Here is an 11,148-nt window from a genome sequence, read left to right on the forward strand (position 1 = left end):
TGATTTGGGGTTGCAGGGGCTCAGGGTCAGGACATCAGAAGAATCAAGGAGAGTTGGAGGCAGTGAGAATGAGGGAAGCCCGAATATACCTGGTCCCTTCCCTGCCACCCTAATGCCTCGTACTGCTCACCATGGACTTTGAGGTGCCATATCCTCTAAGCATTGAGTCCACTTGCATTTATCTGGGTACCAACATATACCAGTCCCTGTGCTGGGTGCTGGACAGCCCACGGATGGCACAAAATCTTGGTCACTGCCCTCAGGGAGCTCACCCTCTAAAGGGGAGTCAACCTGTTTATAAAAAACTTGGGGGGGGCAGCTAGGTAGTGCAGTGGATAAAGCATTGGCCCTAGATTCAGGAGGACCTAGTTCAAATCCAGCCTCAGACAATTGACACTTACTAGCTGTGCGACCCTGGGCAAGTCACTTAATCTTCAATGTCCCACCCCCAAAAACCAAAACCAATCAAACAAAAAACTTTGGCAGAATCTAGGCAAGATATGGAGGGATTCCTTGTCAACGTCCTCCTGTTTCTAGCAGGTGCTACTTCAGATGAAACACAACAAAAGTCAGGGGATGGCCCCGCTTCTTCATCCGTGCTCACCGTCCTTCAGCCCAATCCCCACATTCCTTCCCCTCAACACCCCCCAATTGTTCCAAGGCTTGTACACTTGTACTTTGGGGCCTGGTGGGAGGGGGCTGTCAACACTTTTTTCCATTTGGGAAGGGAGCTTCAGGTCACCTAGGCAGTCAGATGAGAAAGAGACAAACCATATTCTGGACACAACATCCCTGGGTGGGGCCTTCTCTGGATTCCCAGGGAATATAGTGTGTGGGTTTTAGGAGGGGCCATTGGTAAGGTCAGAGGGAGAGAACTGTGTCAACAAAACAGCTGAGCACTTCCTTAGAACACCCATTACATATGAATTTTGTGGAAAACCAGAATAAAGCCTGGCACGGAGAGCAGGTTCCTCTGAGGAAAGACTGTACTCCAAGGTGTCTTAGTGGGGAGTGGGGATAGCAGCGATTTCCATATCAGGACTAGCTTCACTGAAATATTTTCCTGCCTAAAGCATGGTCCTTTTTCATTTTTATTTAAGTCATTTTCCTAAAAATCCTCTTTGTTCTGGATTTTATTTATTTTTAGGGAGGAAATATCCATCAATTAATAAAACTTGGGGCAGCTAGGTGGCGCAGTGGATAAAGCACCGACCCTGGAGTCAGGAGTACCTGAGTTCAAATCCAGCCTCAGACACTTAACACTTACTAGCTGTGTGACCCTGGGCAAGTCACTTAACCCCAATTGCCTCACTAAAAACAAACAAACAAACAAATAAAACTTAAAAACTATCTTCCTTCCAGCTGACATCACTTTGCCAGTAACATCACAGGTTGTTAGCAAGTTAGGTAGATTGTTGGGTAGCAGCAGGTCACAAAATTGAAGGAGACCTAGAGGAGCTCTGAGCCCAGGCTTCTTAGGGCCTTGACAAAGAACAGGCCAGAAGTCAGAGTAAAAGCCCTCCATCCATATTCCTAACCCCCCAGAACTTTATGTCCATGTGATACCTGAATCCACACTGATCACATGGTCATTTCAGAATGAGAACTGCGGATTGTTCTGCATCAGATCTCCTGGATGAAAGTCTATCTCCCTTTTTTGTGCTTCATGATGGCTAAATGAGACATAGCTTACTGCTATTCCTGTGTATCGTTTTGTAAAATAGTTTTTATTTTTTCCCATTCCATGTATAAGTATTCAGCATTCATTTTTGTAAGATGCTGAGTTCCAAAGTTTTCTCCCTCCTTCCCTTCCCTCCACCCTCTCCAAAACAGCAAGCAGTCTGAAACAGTTTATAAAGTACAATCATGTTAAACATATTTCCACATTAGTCATGTTATAAAAGAAGAATCAGAACAAAAAGGAAAAACCGCAAAAAAGAAATAACCCCCACAAAGTGAAAATAGTATGCTTCAATCTGCATTCAGACCCCCTAGTTCTTTCTCTCGATGTTGACAGAATTTTCCATCGTGAGTCTTTTGGAATTGTCTTGGATCATTGTATTATTGAAAGGAGCTAATTCCCTCTCACAACATGAAAGAGCCAAGTTCTTATACTGTTTATGGTGGGATTCCTTCGATTATCTACCATCCATGCAGTCCAAACTCTTGTTTCATTCACTCTATCTCTGAGGACCTTCAGGTACCATTTCCATCCTGTCCTTGGGGGAGCAGAGATGTTCAGGTCAGGTTTCACATGGAGCATAAGATATCCTGACTCTTTTGGGTTGTTCTTGGATAAATTTTTTCATTAAAACCCTCTTTGGAGACCATGGTTCCAGGACCCTCTACAAGGGGCCAGAGCTCGGCTTTGAGGCTGTCATGGGGCCAGACTCTGCCTGAGGTCTCTTCCATGAGAGGGAGGGGATGGGGAGAGTTCTGGTCACCTCCACCTCCCAGAAGCTGTAGGGTGGCCCGTGCCATTGCCCTTCACCAATCGCCAAAGTACAGTGACCAGCCTTGGAGTGTTGGGGAATTTTAACAGGACAGATCGGAGCCTTCCCCAGCAACAAATCTTTAAATCATTTTCATCCTTAACATTATTTTAGAGGCAAGGCTTATTTTCAGCAATAATAGAGGTATTGGCAGTTTTTAAACGCCTTCAACCAATTTCATGATACAAAGGGACCCCTATTATGTAATATTGAATGACAACCAACATAGATGTAGCCGTGATTGGCCTCATCAAGTGTCCCTAGAATGATGGTGTGTGTGACTCACTTTCTCCTGAAGCATGTGTCAAAACAACAGTTTGCCCATAGCCTGGGGCAGCCTGTTGGTGCAGTGGTTGAGCCCTGGTCCAGGAATCCAGAAGACCTGAGTTGAAATCAGGTCTCAAACTTACTGTATTACCCTGGGCAAGTCACTTAAACGGTTTGTTTATTTTCTCAGCTATAAATCCGGGATAAAAGTAGCCACTACCTCCCAGTATTGTTGAGTAAATGAGATATTTGCAAAGCATTTAGCCCTGTGCCAACATGTATCAGGCACTATATAAATGCAAATTACCTGGCTTCCAGGGGACAGTGTCTTGGGGTGCTTGCAAAGTCCAGGGGTACTGCACCCTTCATTTTCAAGTGTCCAGGCTTTGAACACCCCTGGCCTCCTGCAGATATCTCTCAGTCACTGTGACCTGCCCCCTATTCATTAATAATCCTAAACCTCACCACAGAATACTGTCAGCCCAAAGGTTGGTTTACTTACATCATCGAAATCTGACTTTTGCAGGGTGGGGCAAGAAAGTTTCTGATTTTTTGTTGTTTGCCCTCCAAGATGGAAGACCAAAAAATTCAGTAGTCTCCATTCTGTCATTGTACCAAAATGCCCACAGAAATTATTTTCAGGGAAATACCTGAAACAAAAAGCAAATATGATTTCAGCTGGAATGTTTGGCCATCCTTGGCCTATGATTTTGGTTTTTTTTTGTTTTTTGTGAGGCAATTGGGATTAAGTGACTTGCACAGGGTCACACAGCTAGTAAGTGTTAAGTGTCTGAGGCTGGATTTAAACTCAGGTCCTCCTGACTCCAGGGCCGGTGCTCTATCCACTGCGCCACCTAGTTGCCCCCATCCTTGGCCTATGATAACCATGATCTTGAGATCATTGTCACCCTCAGGCCTCTGACCTCCACTCCATCTTGGAAGGATTTCTCAGTTACTGATAGAGTCCTATGAGAGAGCTTTCCCTTCTCACCAAAGCAGGCTTTTTTCTGCTCTTCCAGAAAGTGGAATGCACTCTGGAGCTTCCAAGGCAGTGTTGAACTTAGCCCGTTCACTAGGCCCGGTGTCATACAGCTCCTGAAAACCACATCAATTTCACCCCCACCCCATCCCTTCCCCCGGAAGGCTGCAATAAGCTGAAAGCTTTTCTATTTCCAGTCAGACACCCTGCTAGACTGGAAGCTCATTGCCCTGATTGAGAAATACGTTCTTACTCCATCTTGCCCAGACTGGTCCTAGTTCCATTCTTGGCCTCAGGATAGTGGCAAGTAGACCCCTAGGATCCTTTTTCGTATTTTTATATTTTTACTACAACTTTTGGCAGTAGAATAAGAGGAAGAACATCAAATAAGAGGGAAGGATTAAAGTACATTTATGGTCATGATCCTCAGGTTTTTTTCATCCCTGAGGTGGCTCATCATGGACACAGGGTGGCTAAGAATGGGGCAGGGATCCACTGAGCGAGGAACATGAGACATCAAACTGATGATTTCTGGGAGAACTTGGCTTCTTTTACATAAATACACCTTCATCTCTGGGTACAGAGCCAAGCATTGGTCCATTTCTAGATTTTAATTCAATGCGTTAGACATTCTGGAAATGCTTCGTTGTCCCCCTGGTTGAAGAAAAATGGGGTGGGTGCCCTCCTTGCCCCCCACTCATGCTCATGTGCAGGGAAGCCCATCTACCTAGCAGCAGTAGGAATGACTGCTATGGGAGACTAAGATGGCTGGCAGTCAGACGATTTGGTCAGCCTGAAGGACCTGAAGCAGCTGCATGGAAGTGGTGATTTGGGGGAGCAAGGCCTCAGGATCAGAAGAGCTAAAAAGAGGTGTAGGCAGTGAAAACTCCAGAAACCTGAATACACCTTGTCTCCTTTCCTTCCCTCACCTCTACACCACCTGCTTTGCCAGGGTCTGCTCATATGGAACTTTGAGGTGCTGTGTCCTATAAGCATTGAGTCATATTGAGGGGACATGCTAGGCAGTCCATGAAAGGGAGAAAAGCTTGGAATCTGCTTTCAGGGACCTCATTGTATAAAGGGAGGAGACAAAACCTTTTTTAAGGTCCCTTTGTGAAAGGGGGAGCTCATAATCCAAAGCCCCTTAGCATCATTAATGGTCTCCATATCATAGACTAACTTCAAATATTTTCCTACTTAAAACATGTTCATTTTTAACTTTGTCGTTTTTCCTAAAAATCCTCTGTGCTGGCTAATGTGTATTTGGGAGAGATACATATCCATCAGCCAGAATTTTAAAAGCCTCTTCTTCCTTGAGGCTGGCATCACTCTGCAATGACATCACGGATTGTTGGCAGCTCAGGCCTATTGTTGGGTAGGGGCAGGTCACAGTGACTGGGGGAGATCTCCAGGAGGCTGGAAGCCAGGCTTACTTAGGGCCTGGACACAGACCAGGCCACAAGTCAGGGCTTCAGCCCTCCGATCCTCCCAGGACCTTATGTCCTGTGAAGCTCCAGTGACCTGCTGCTTTCAGAGTGAGGCCTGCTGGCTGTCTTACATCAGAGCCCTTGGATGAAAATCTACCTCCCTCTGCTCTGCTTCTTGGTGAATGATGAAGACCCAGGTTCCTGTTCCTCCTGACCTTTTTTAAGGCTTCTTTCTCAATCCAAGGCACACCAGACTGTATGTACATCAGCCAAAGGGCTAGGAACTGCCTGAAATCCTTGTCCTAGGGGCAAATGCCTGGTCAACCTAGGTTGTGGTGACCCAATTTTGGGGTTGGTCCAAGCAGTATATAAACGTCACCAATGACTTAGTGATTCCCTTTGGGGCAGCTAGGTGCTCACCACCCCTTCAGAAAGACGCCCCAATTCATAAGCTCCTGGAAACTGTCATTTCAATGGAGCACAATCACCTCAGACTGACAGATTGCAAGAGGAGAGGGTATTTCTACACAGCTCATCATCCCACAGGTCTGTTGTCATAGGGTACCCCCTTTATACTGATCTTGAAATAAAGTGATTGAAAGATGTGTGTGCATGCGCGCACGTGTGTGTGTGTGTGTGTGTGTGTGTGTGTGTGTACACGTATCTTTAATGAATGAACCATTTTATTAATAACCCTTTCCTTGTGCTGTTGGTCAAGCATTGGAGAAAGATAGAACAGTAAGTATGTCCTTGATGTCAGAGATCTTAAATTCCTTGAAGAGACAACCCTCCGAGGCATACTCAGATACAATTCAGTTGAAGTCCCTTGGTCATTCGGGTGCAGTGGCAAAGCAGAAGTTAATGTGTCTTCATTGTCATTCTGTTGATATAATCATATGCAGTTCTGAGGTTGTCCTATTAGGGATGGCTTTCCCTTTTTATCCAACCAGGCCTTCTGCTTTTTGAGAGTGTGACCTGGGGGTTGCAAGGTATTGCTCAGCTCCAACAGGTCATCTGGCCAGGAATTACCCACCTCTCCCAAACAGGGAAGCCGTGTTGAGCCTGGAGTGTATGTATGTCCTGGCAGACCCCCTCCTGCCCTAAAAGCTCACTACCCTGATGCAGAAACTGGCACCCGCTGAGTCCACCCTGCCCAGTAGGATACAGCTTTTGGGTCTTCCATGAGAAGCTCCCGCTGTCTCTCTGTATCTCTCTCTGTCCTCCCTCTGCTCGTCCTCCCTCCTTTCTCTCCCTTCTGCCTTCTCTCCCTTCTCCCCTCCTGTCCCCAACCTTCCTCCTTTCCTCCCCCTATCCCCTCTGCTCCCCCCACTCTGCCCTCTCTCTCCCCTTTCCCTCCTTTTCTCCACCCTCACCCCCTCTTCCCCTCCCTCCTCTCCCCATCTCTCTCTTTGCCTTCTCCCCTCCTTTGCTTTCTCTCCCTCTCTTTCCTCTTTTCTCTCCCCTTCTCTTCCCCCTCTCCTTCTCTTTTTAGCCTGTAGCAGGAGCTTAAGGGGAAGAGCAGAGATTAAAGCAGCCCCAGTGTCCTTCCTGACCCATAGCTTTCTTTCCCTGAGAGGGAAGCATCAGGGAGCCAAAGGTGGCTAGGAGCTGGGCAGGGACCCCTTTAGGTGAAAATGACACGTGAGACTCTAAACTACCTAGCATTTCTAGGGTTGACTGTGTCCCCGGACAGCCACTTGCCCATGTCCAGAACTGCTGGTTTAAAGGGTACAGGCGGTGGGGTGTCCCTGCAGAATCCTGGGCTTCTGGACGTTTCTCCTCTTGAATTCATTCTTTCAGGAATAATAGGGAAGCTATCGTGTTACTCTGGGTGGGAAGGCGGGGGGGGGGGGGAAGGGGCCCTCCTCGCGCCTCTCTCCCATGAGCACGTGCAGAATAAAGCAGGTGCCCCGCGTCTGCCGCCGCCGCCACGCGGGAGTGAAACGGCTTCCCCGGAATCTGGGACGTGCGGAGGAGGGGAAGCGAGGTGTTGTGGGCGTTGGGCGTTCGGAACCTGGGGGCACCTGGTGGGGGAGGGGGGAGGCGTGAGGTAGGTCGGGCCGGATGGCCAAGCTCGAGGGGTGGGGGAGGATGCTCTGGAGTGGGAGGAACCCTGAATCCCCCCCCCCTGTCCAGACGCCCTCCCTCCCCTCCCACGGTCCCAGGTCCAGCTCCGCCTTGACTTTTTTTTTAAGTGAGGCAATTGGGGTTAAGTGACTTGCCCAGGGTCACACAAGCTAGTAAGTGTCAAGCGTCTGACACCGGATTTGAACTCAGGTCCTCCTGAATCCAGGGCCGATGCTCTATCCACTGTGCCACCTAGCTGCCCCCACAATTCTATCTTTTAAGGAATTCTGGACTCCCTGTTGGGGTGGAACGAGAGGCCTTTCCCTTTCCCCCAACCAGACCTTTCTTCTGCCCTTGCAGAAAGTGTAATGGTTTGTGAGGGCTTTACAGGGCAGAGCTGAACTCAGTTGGGTCATCTGCCCAGAAATGACCTACCTCCCCAGAAACTCCTCCAGTGGACTCCGTTCCTCGCTTTCCAGTGAGACTCCCTGGACACTGACTGCCCTGATGGAGAAAATGGCTCCTCTTGGGCCACCATGCCCAGCCAGCCTGGTCCCAGGTTCTGTTTTTTTTCCTTGGGGTGTGGTAAGATGGCCCCTGGGAATTGATCCTCCTCTCCTCCCTTTTTTCCTTTCTTCCCTCTGTTCCTGGCTCTCCATTTCTGTTTGTATTCTGTCATCCTCTATCTACCACCATCTTTCTTTTTTCCTATACCTTATAGTAGGTGAGGAATGAAAAGTCCCCAGATTTAAGTAGGGTCAGGATCTTAACACTTAGCTTTCTGTCCCTGGGTGGGGGAATTATCAAGGACATAAGGGTGGCTACTAGCCAGAATCTGAGTCCTCCTTACATGATTTTGGCATGTGACACCTTACATCTTTGCCTGGCACTTCCTAGTGTTGCCTCTTTCCCTGCTAAGGCCACTTGTCCATGTCAGCACCTATTAGTTTAAAGGTTGGGGGGTGGGCCTCCGGAATACTGCGTTTCTGGGCTTTGCTCTCTGCTTGAATCCGTTCTCTTTTTTTAGCATGGTGTGAAGGTTTGGCAGGGGAGGAGGGGAGGTGCTGGTGAAGAGGAATCTGCACCTCTTCTAGCACCCATGCACAGGTACAGCATAGACTAGATACCTGGTTACATTGAGAATGGCTTGTACAGGAAGTGAGGTTCAAGAGCAGGCATGAGACAGTGTGGACAAGTATTTGGGACTGTGGTGGTTCTGAATGTATCCCAGGCTGTGGGGGGAAGGAGGGGGCACAGGGTAGATGCCGCAGAATGGCCCAGGAGGGGTGGGGAAGGGTTCAGTGAGGATGACAAGCCTGAATACCCCTTGCCCAGACTTCCTCCCCTCCTCTCCCGATCAGTCACAGGTCCAGTTCCTCCTTGGCTTGGAGGTGCCTCCGCCTGCAAGCAGGGAGACCCCAAGCATGCAGTAGGCACTCACTCTGTGCCTGTTCCTATATTAAATGTTGGAGAGCCAAGGAGAAGGAGAAAGACTGGAAACTGCACTAAGGGCCTCCCAATCTCAGGATGGATGGATGGATGGAGGAGGGCAAGAGCACTAGTGCTACCTGCATATATACCTGTTAGATTTCAAAAGATGTCAGAATGCAGTGAGAGGCTGTGTCAGGGGATAAGAAAGCACCAAGATGTAGGGATCCCTGGGCATTCCACCTGTTTCAGAAAGGCAGAACTTGAGTGACAGGACATGAAGTCAGATAAAGTCTGTGCAGCTTCCTCCCCATCATGTAGCCCAACCCAAAACATCTACTCATTCTCTGCCTACAGTGCCAAGCTAGTGATCTCAGCCTGTGGATAGGAGAGTGGGAATTAAACTGGGGGGGGGGGGGGGCTGTGACTGCTTCGTAAATCTGGGAAGTGAGCATTAAAGTTTCTGTAAAAGGAAATCAAAGTGCTGGGTATGAGGAAAGATCCACTTTCCCGAATGCTTGATGGACGATGGAGGTCTGTAAAAGGTGGGCTGTCTAGGAGATGAAAGGGTTATCCCTGGTCTTCAGACTGACTTCCCTGAGCATTTTCCTGAGGGAAAAAAATCATCAAAAAGTACCTCCCAAGGGAGACTTGGGGACTGGGCTTCTCGGGAAAAATCGAGGTCTCTGGGAAACTGGATTTGCACATCTCTGTTCCATAGAAATGGCAGAGCAACAGCAACTAGTTATCCTCGAAGACACATGGGATTAAACAAGTTTGGATCAGGTGCGCAATTATGGAAGGAGTTGTAATATAAACCCAATATAAACTCTAACACTGACTGCCTTAATAGAAAAAAAAATGGCTCCTCTCCTCTACTCACTTTCCTCCTTTTTCCTCTTTCCTCCCTTTCTGTCTCTATTTCTCTTACTCCCCCCTCCTCTCTTTCTCTCTTTTTACTTTTGGCCATCTCTCTCTTAGGTCTATCTACATCCATCTATCTTTTTCCACACATCTTATGATTGGATAGTAAGGGAATGTCTCAAGATTTAAGTAGGGTCAGTGTCTTGACACTTGGCTTTCTGTCCTTGGATGGGGGGATCATCAGGGACATAATAGTGGTTATTATCCAAGCATAGTTCCCCTAATGAGAGTAAGGAATATGAGAACATAATTTATTACCTGGCAATATCTAGAATTGCCCCCTCTCCCAACTACTGGCATTTGCTCATGTCCAAAACAACTGGGCTAAAGTATGTGGGGGAGGGTGGTTGTCAAGAATAATTTGTTTAGGGGCTTTCTACACTTCAGACCTGGCAATAGAGGCCAATCTGCTTCTTGGAAAAATTACAAGCAGTTTAGGCAACTGGGCCTCCTTTTGTAAACTCTGTAGAAGAACCAGAGGAGAGGATAGCGAATTTTCCTCCATATGCTGGAACCTTGAACAACCAACAAACCTCCTTGGAAAAGGGAAAAAGTGTCTTGTGGAACTTAGGTAACTGGGAGACAGGAGGGTCTTTGACTAGAGAGGATGGTGGAGGCCTCCTGCCCTGAATTCAGAGATGGGCAAAGTACAGCATTAAGTCAAACGCGGACTGTGGCCTCCTCCTTGACCTTCCTCAGGAACTAAAACCTGACAAGCTACCTAACAATGGGCCTAACTCAATAAAACGCTGTGATATCAATGGCCCAAGATGTCAGATCCTAGAAAGGGATTTAAAAAATAATATTCCCTTTGATATCTTTTTGTGTGAAAAGTTGAAGAGGCTAAGAAACGTCATGTGTCTCTGTGATATGTTATTATGGGGAGAAAGAACAGAGAGGATTTTTAGGGAAAGGACTGAAAGAAAAGGGAAGCCAATTCAATTTCAGCAGGAATACATATTACCAGCCTTTGCCTAAGATAGCCAGGGTCTCAGAATCATTTTCATCCACCTAATCTATGAAGGCCAGTCTCTCCTTTCAGGAAATCTGGGGTCCCTGGGAGCAGAGAAGGGAAGGCCTTTCCCTTAACCCCACTCACCATGCCTTTCTTCTACCTTCTAGACAATGAAACATTAGGTGAGGGGAATCCAGGGTAGGACAGAGCCAGGCCTTCTCTCCAGAAATGACCCAATTACTCTAAAAAACTTCCTTAGGCCTCCACCTTAAGCTAGGAATTTGTCAGGTTCCACTGAGGCCCCCTGCTGTGCTGGACCATGACTACCTCAAGGGAGAAAATGGCTCCTCTCAGTGTTCTCTCTTAATTTGGTCTTTCTCCTTTCCTTTCCTACCAACATAGCTCTGTCTTGGTCTCTCTGTCCCCCTCATCCCTCCCTCAGTCTACCCCTTTGTCCACACCCCCTCTTCCTTCATTGCTCTCTACTTCACCTTCATTCTTTCTCTATCTCTTCTCATTTCATATACACCTTAGCCCTCTTTCAATTCGCAGTACAAGCATCTTTAAATTTTCATACATGTTATAAAAGGATAGTAAGGGGAAATGCCT

At 47.6% G+C, this 11,148-nt stretch overlaps 1 long non-coding RNA gene across 1 annotated transcript; it reads right to left on the reverse strand.

The window, feature by feature from the left end:
* Window positions 1-6,631: 6,631 nt before the first annotated feature.
* On the reverse strand, window positions 6,632-10,407 carry LOC122734071. The gene is made up of 4 exons (XR_006353989.1): window positions 9,298-10,407; window positions 8,813-8,903; window positions 7,668-7,736; window positions 6,632-6,958 (listed from the first exon to the last, which is right to left on the reverse strand). It is a non-coding gene; the product is annotated as an uncharacterized LOC122734071 (long non-coding RNA).
* Window positions 10,408-11,148: the final 741 nt, after the last annotated feature.

The sequence above is a fragment of the Dromiciops gliroides genome, chromosome X (genome assembly GCF_019393635.1).
Source record: "Dromiciops gliroides isolate mDroGli1 chromosome X, mDroGli1.pri, whole genome shotgun sequence".
Classification (NCBI taxonomy): Eukaryota; Metazoa; Chordata; class Mammalia; order Microbiotheria; family Microbiotheriidae; genus Dromiciops; species Dromiciops gliroides.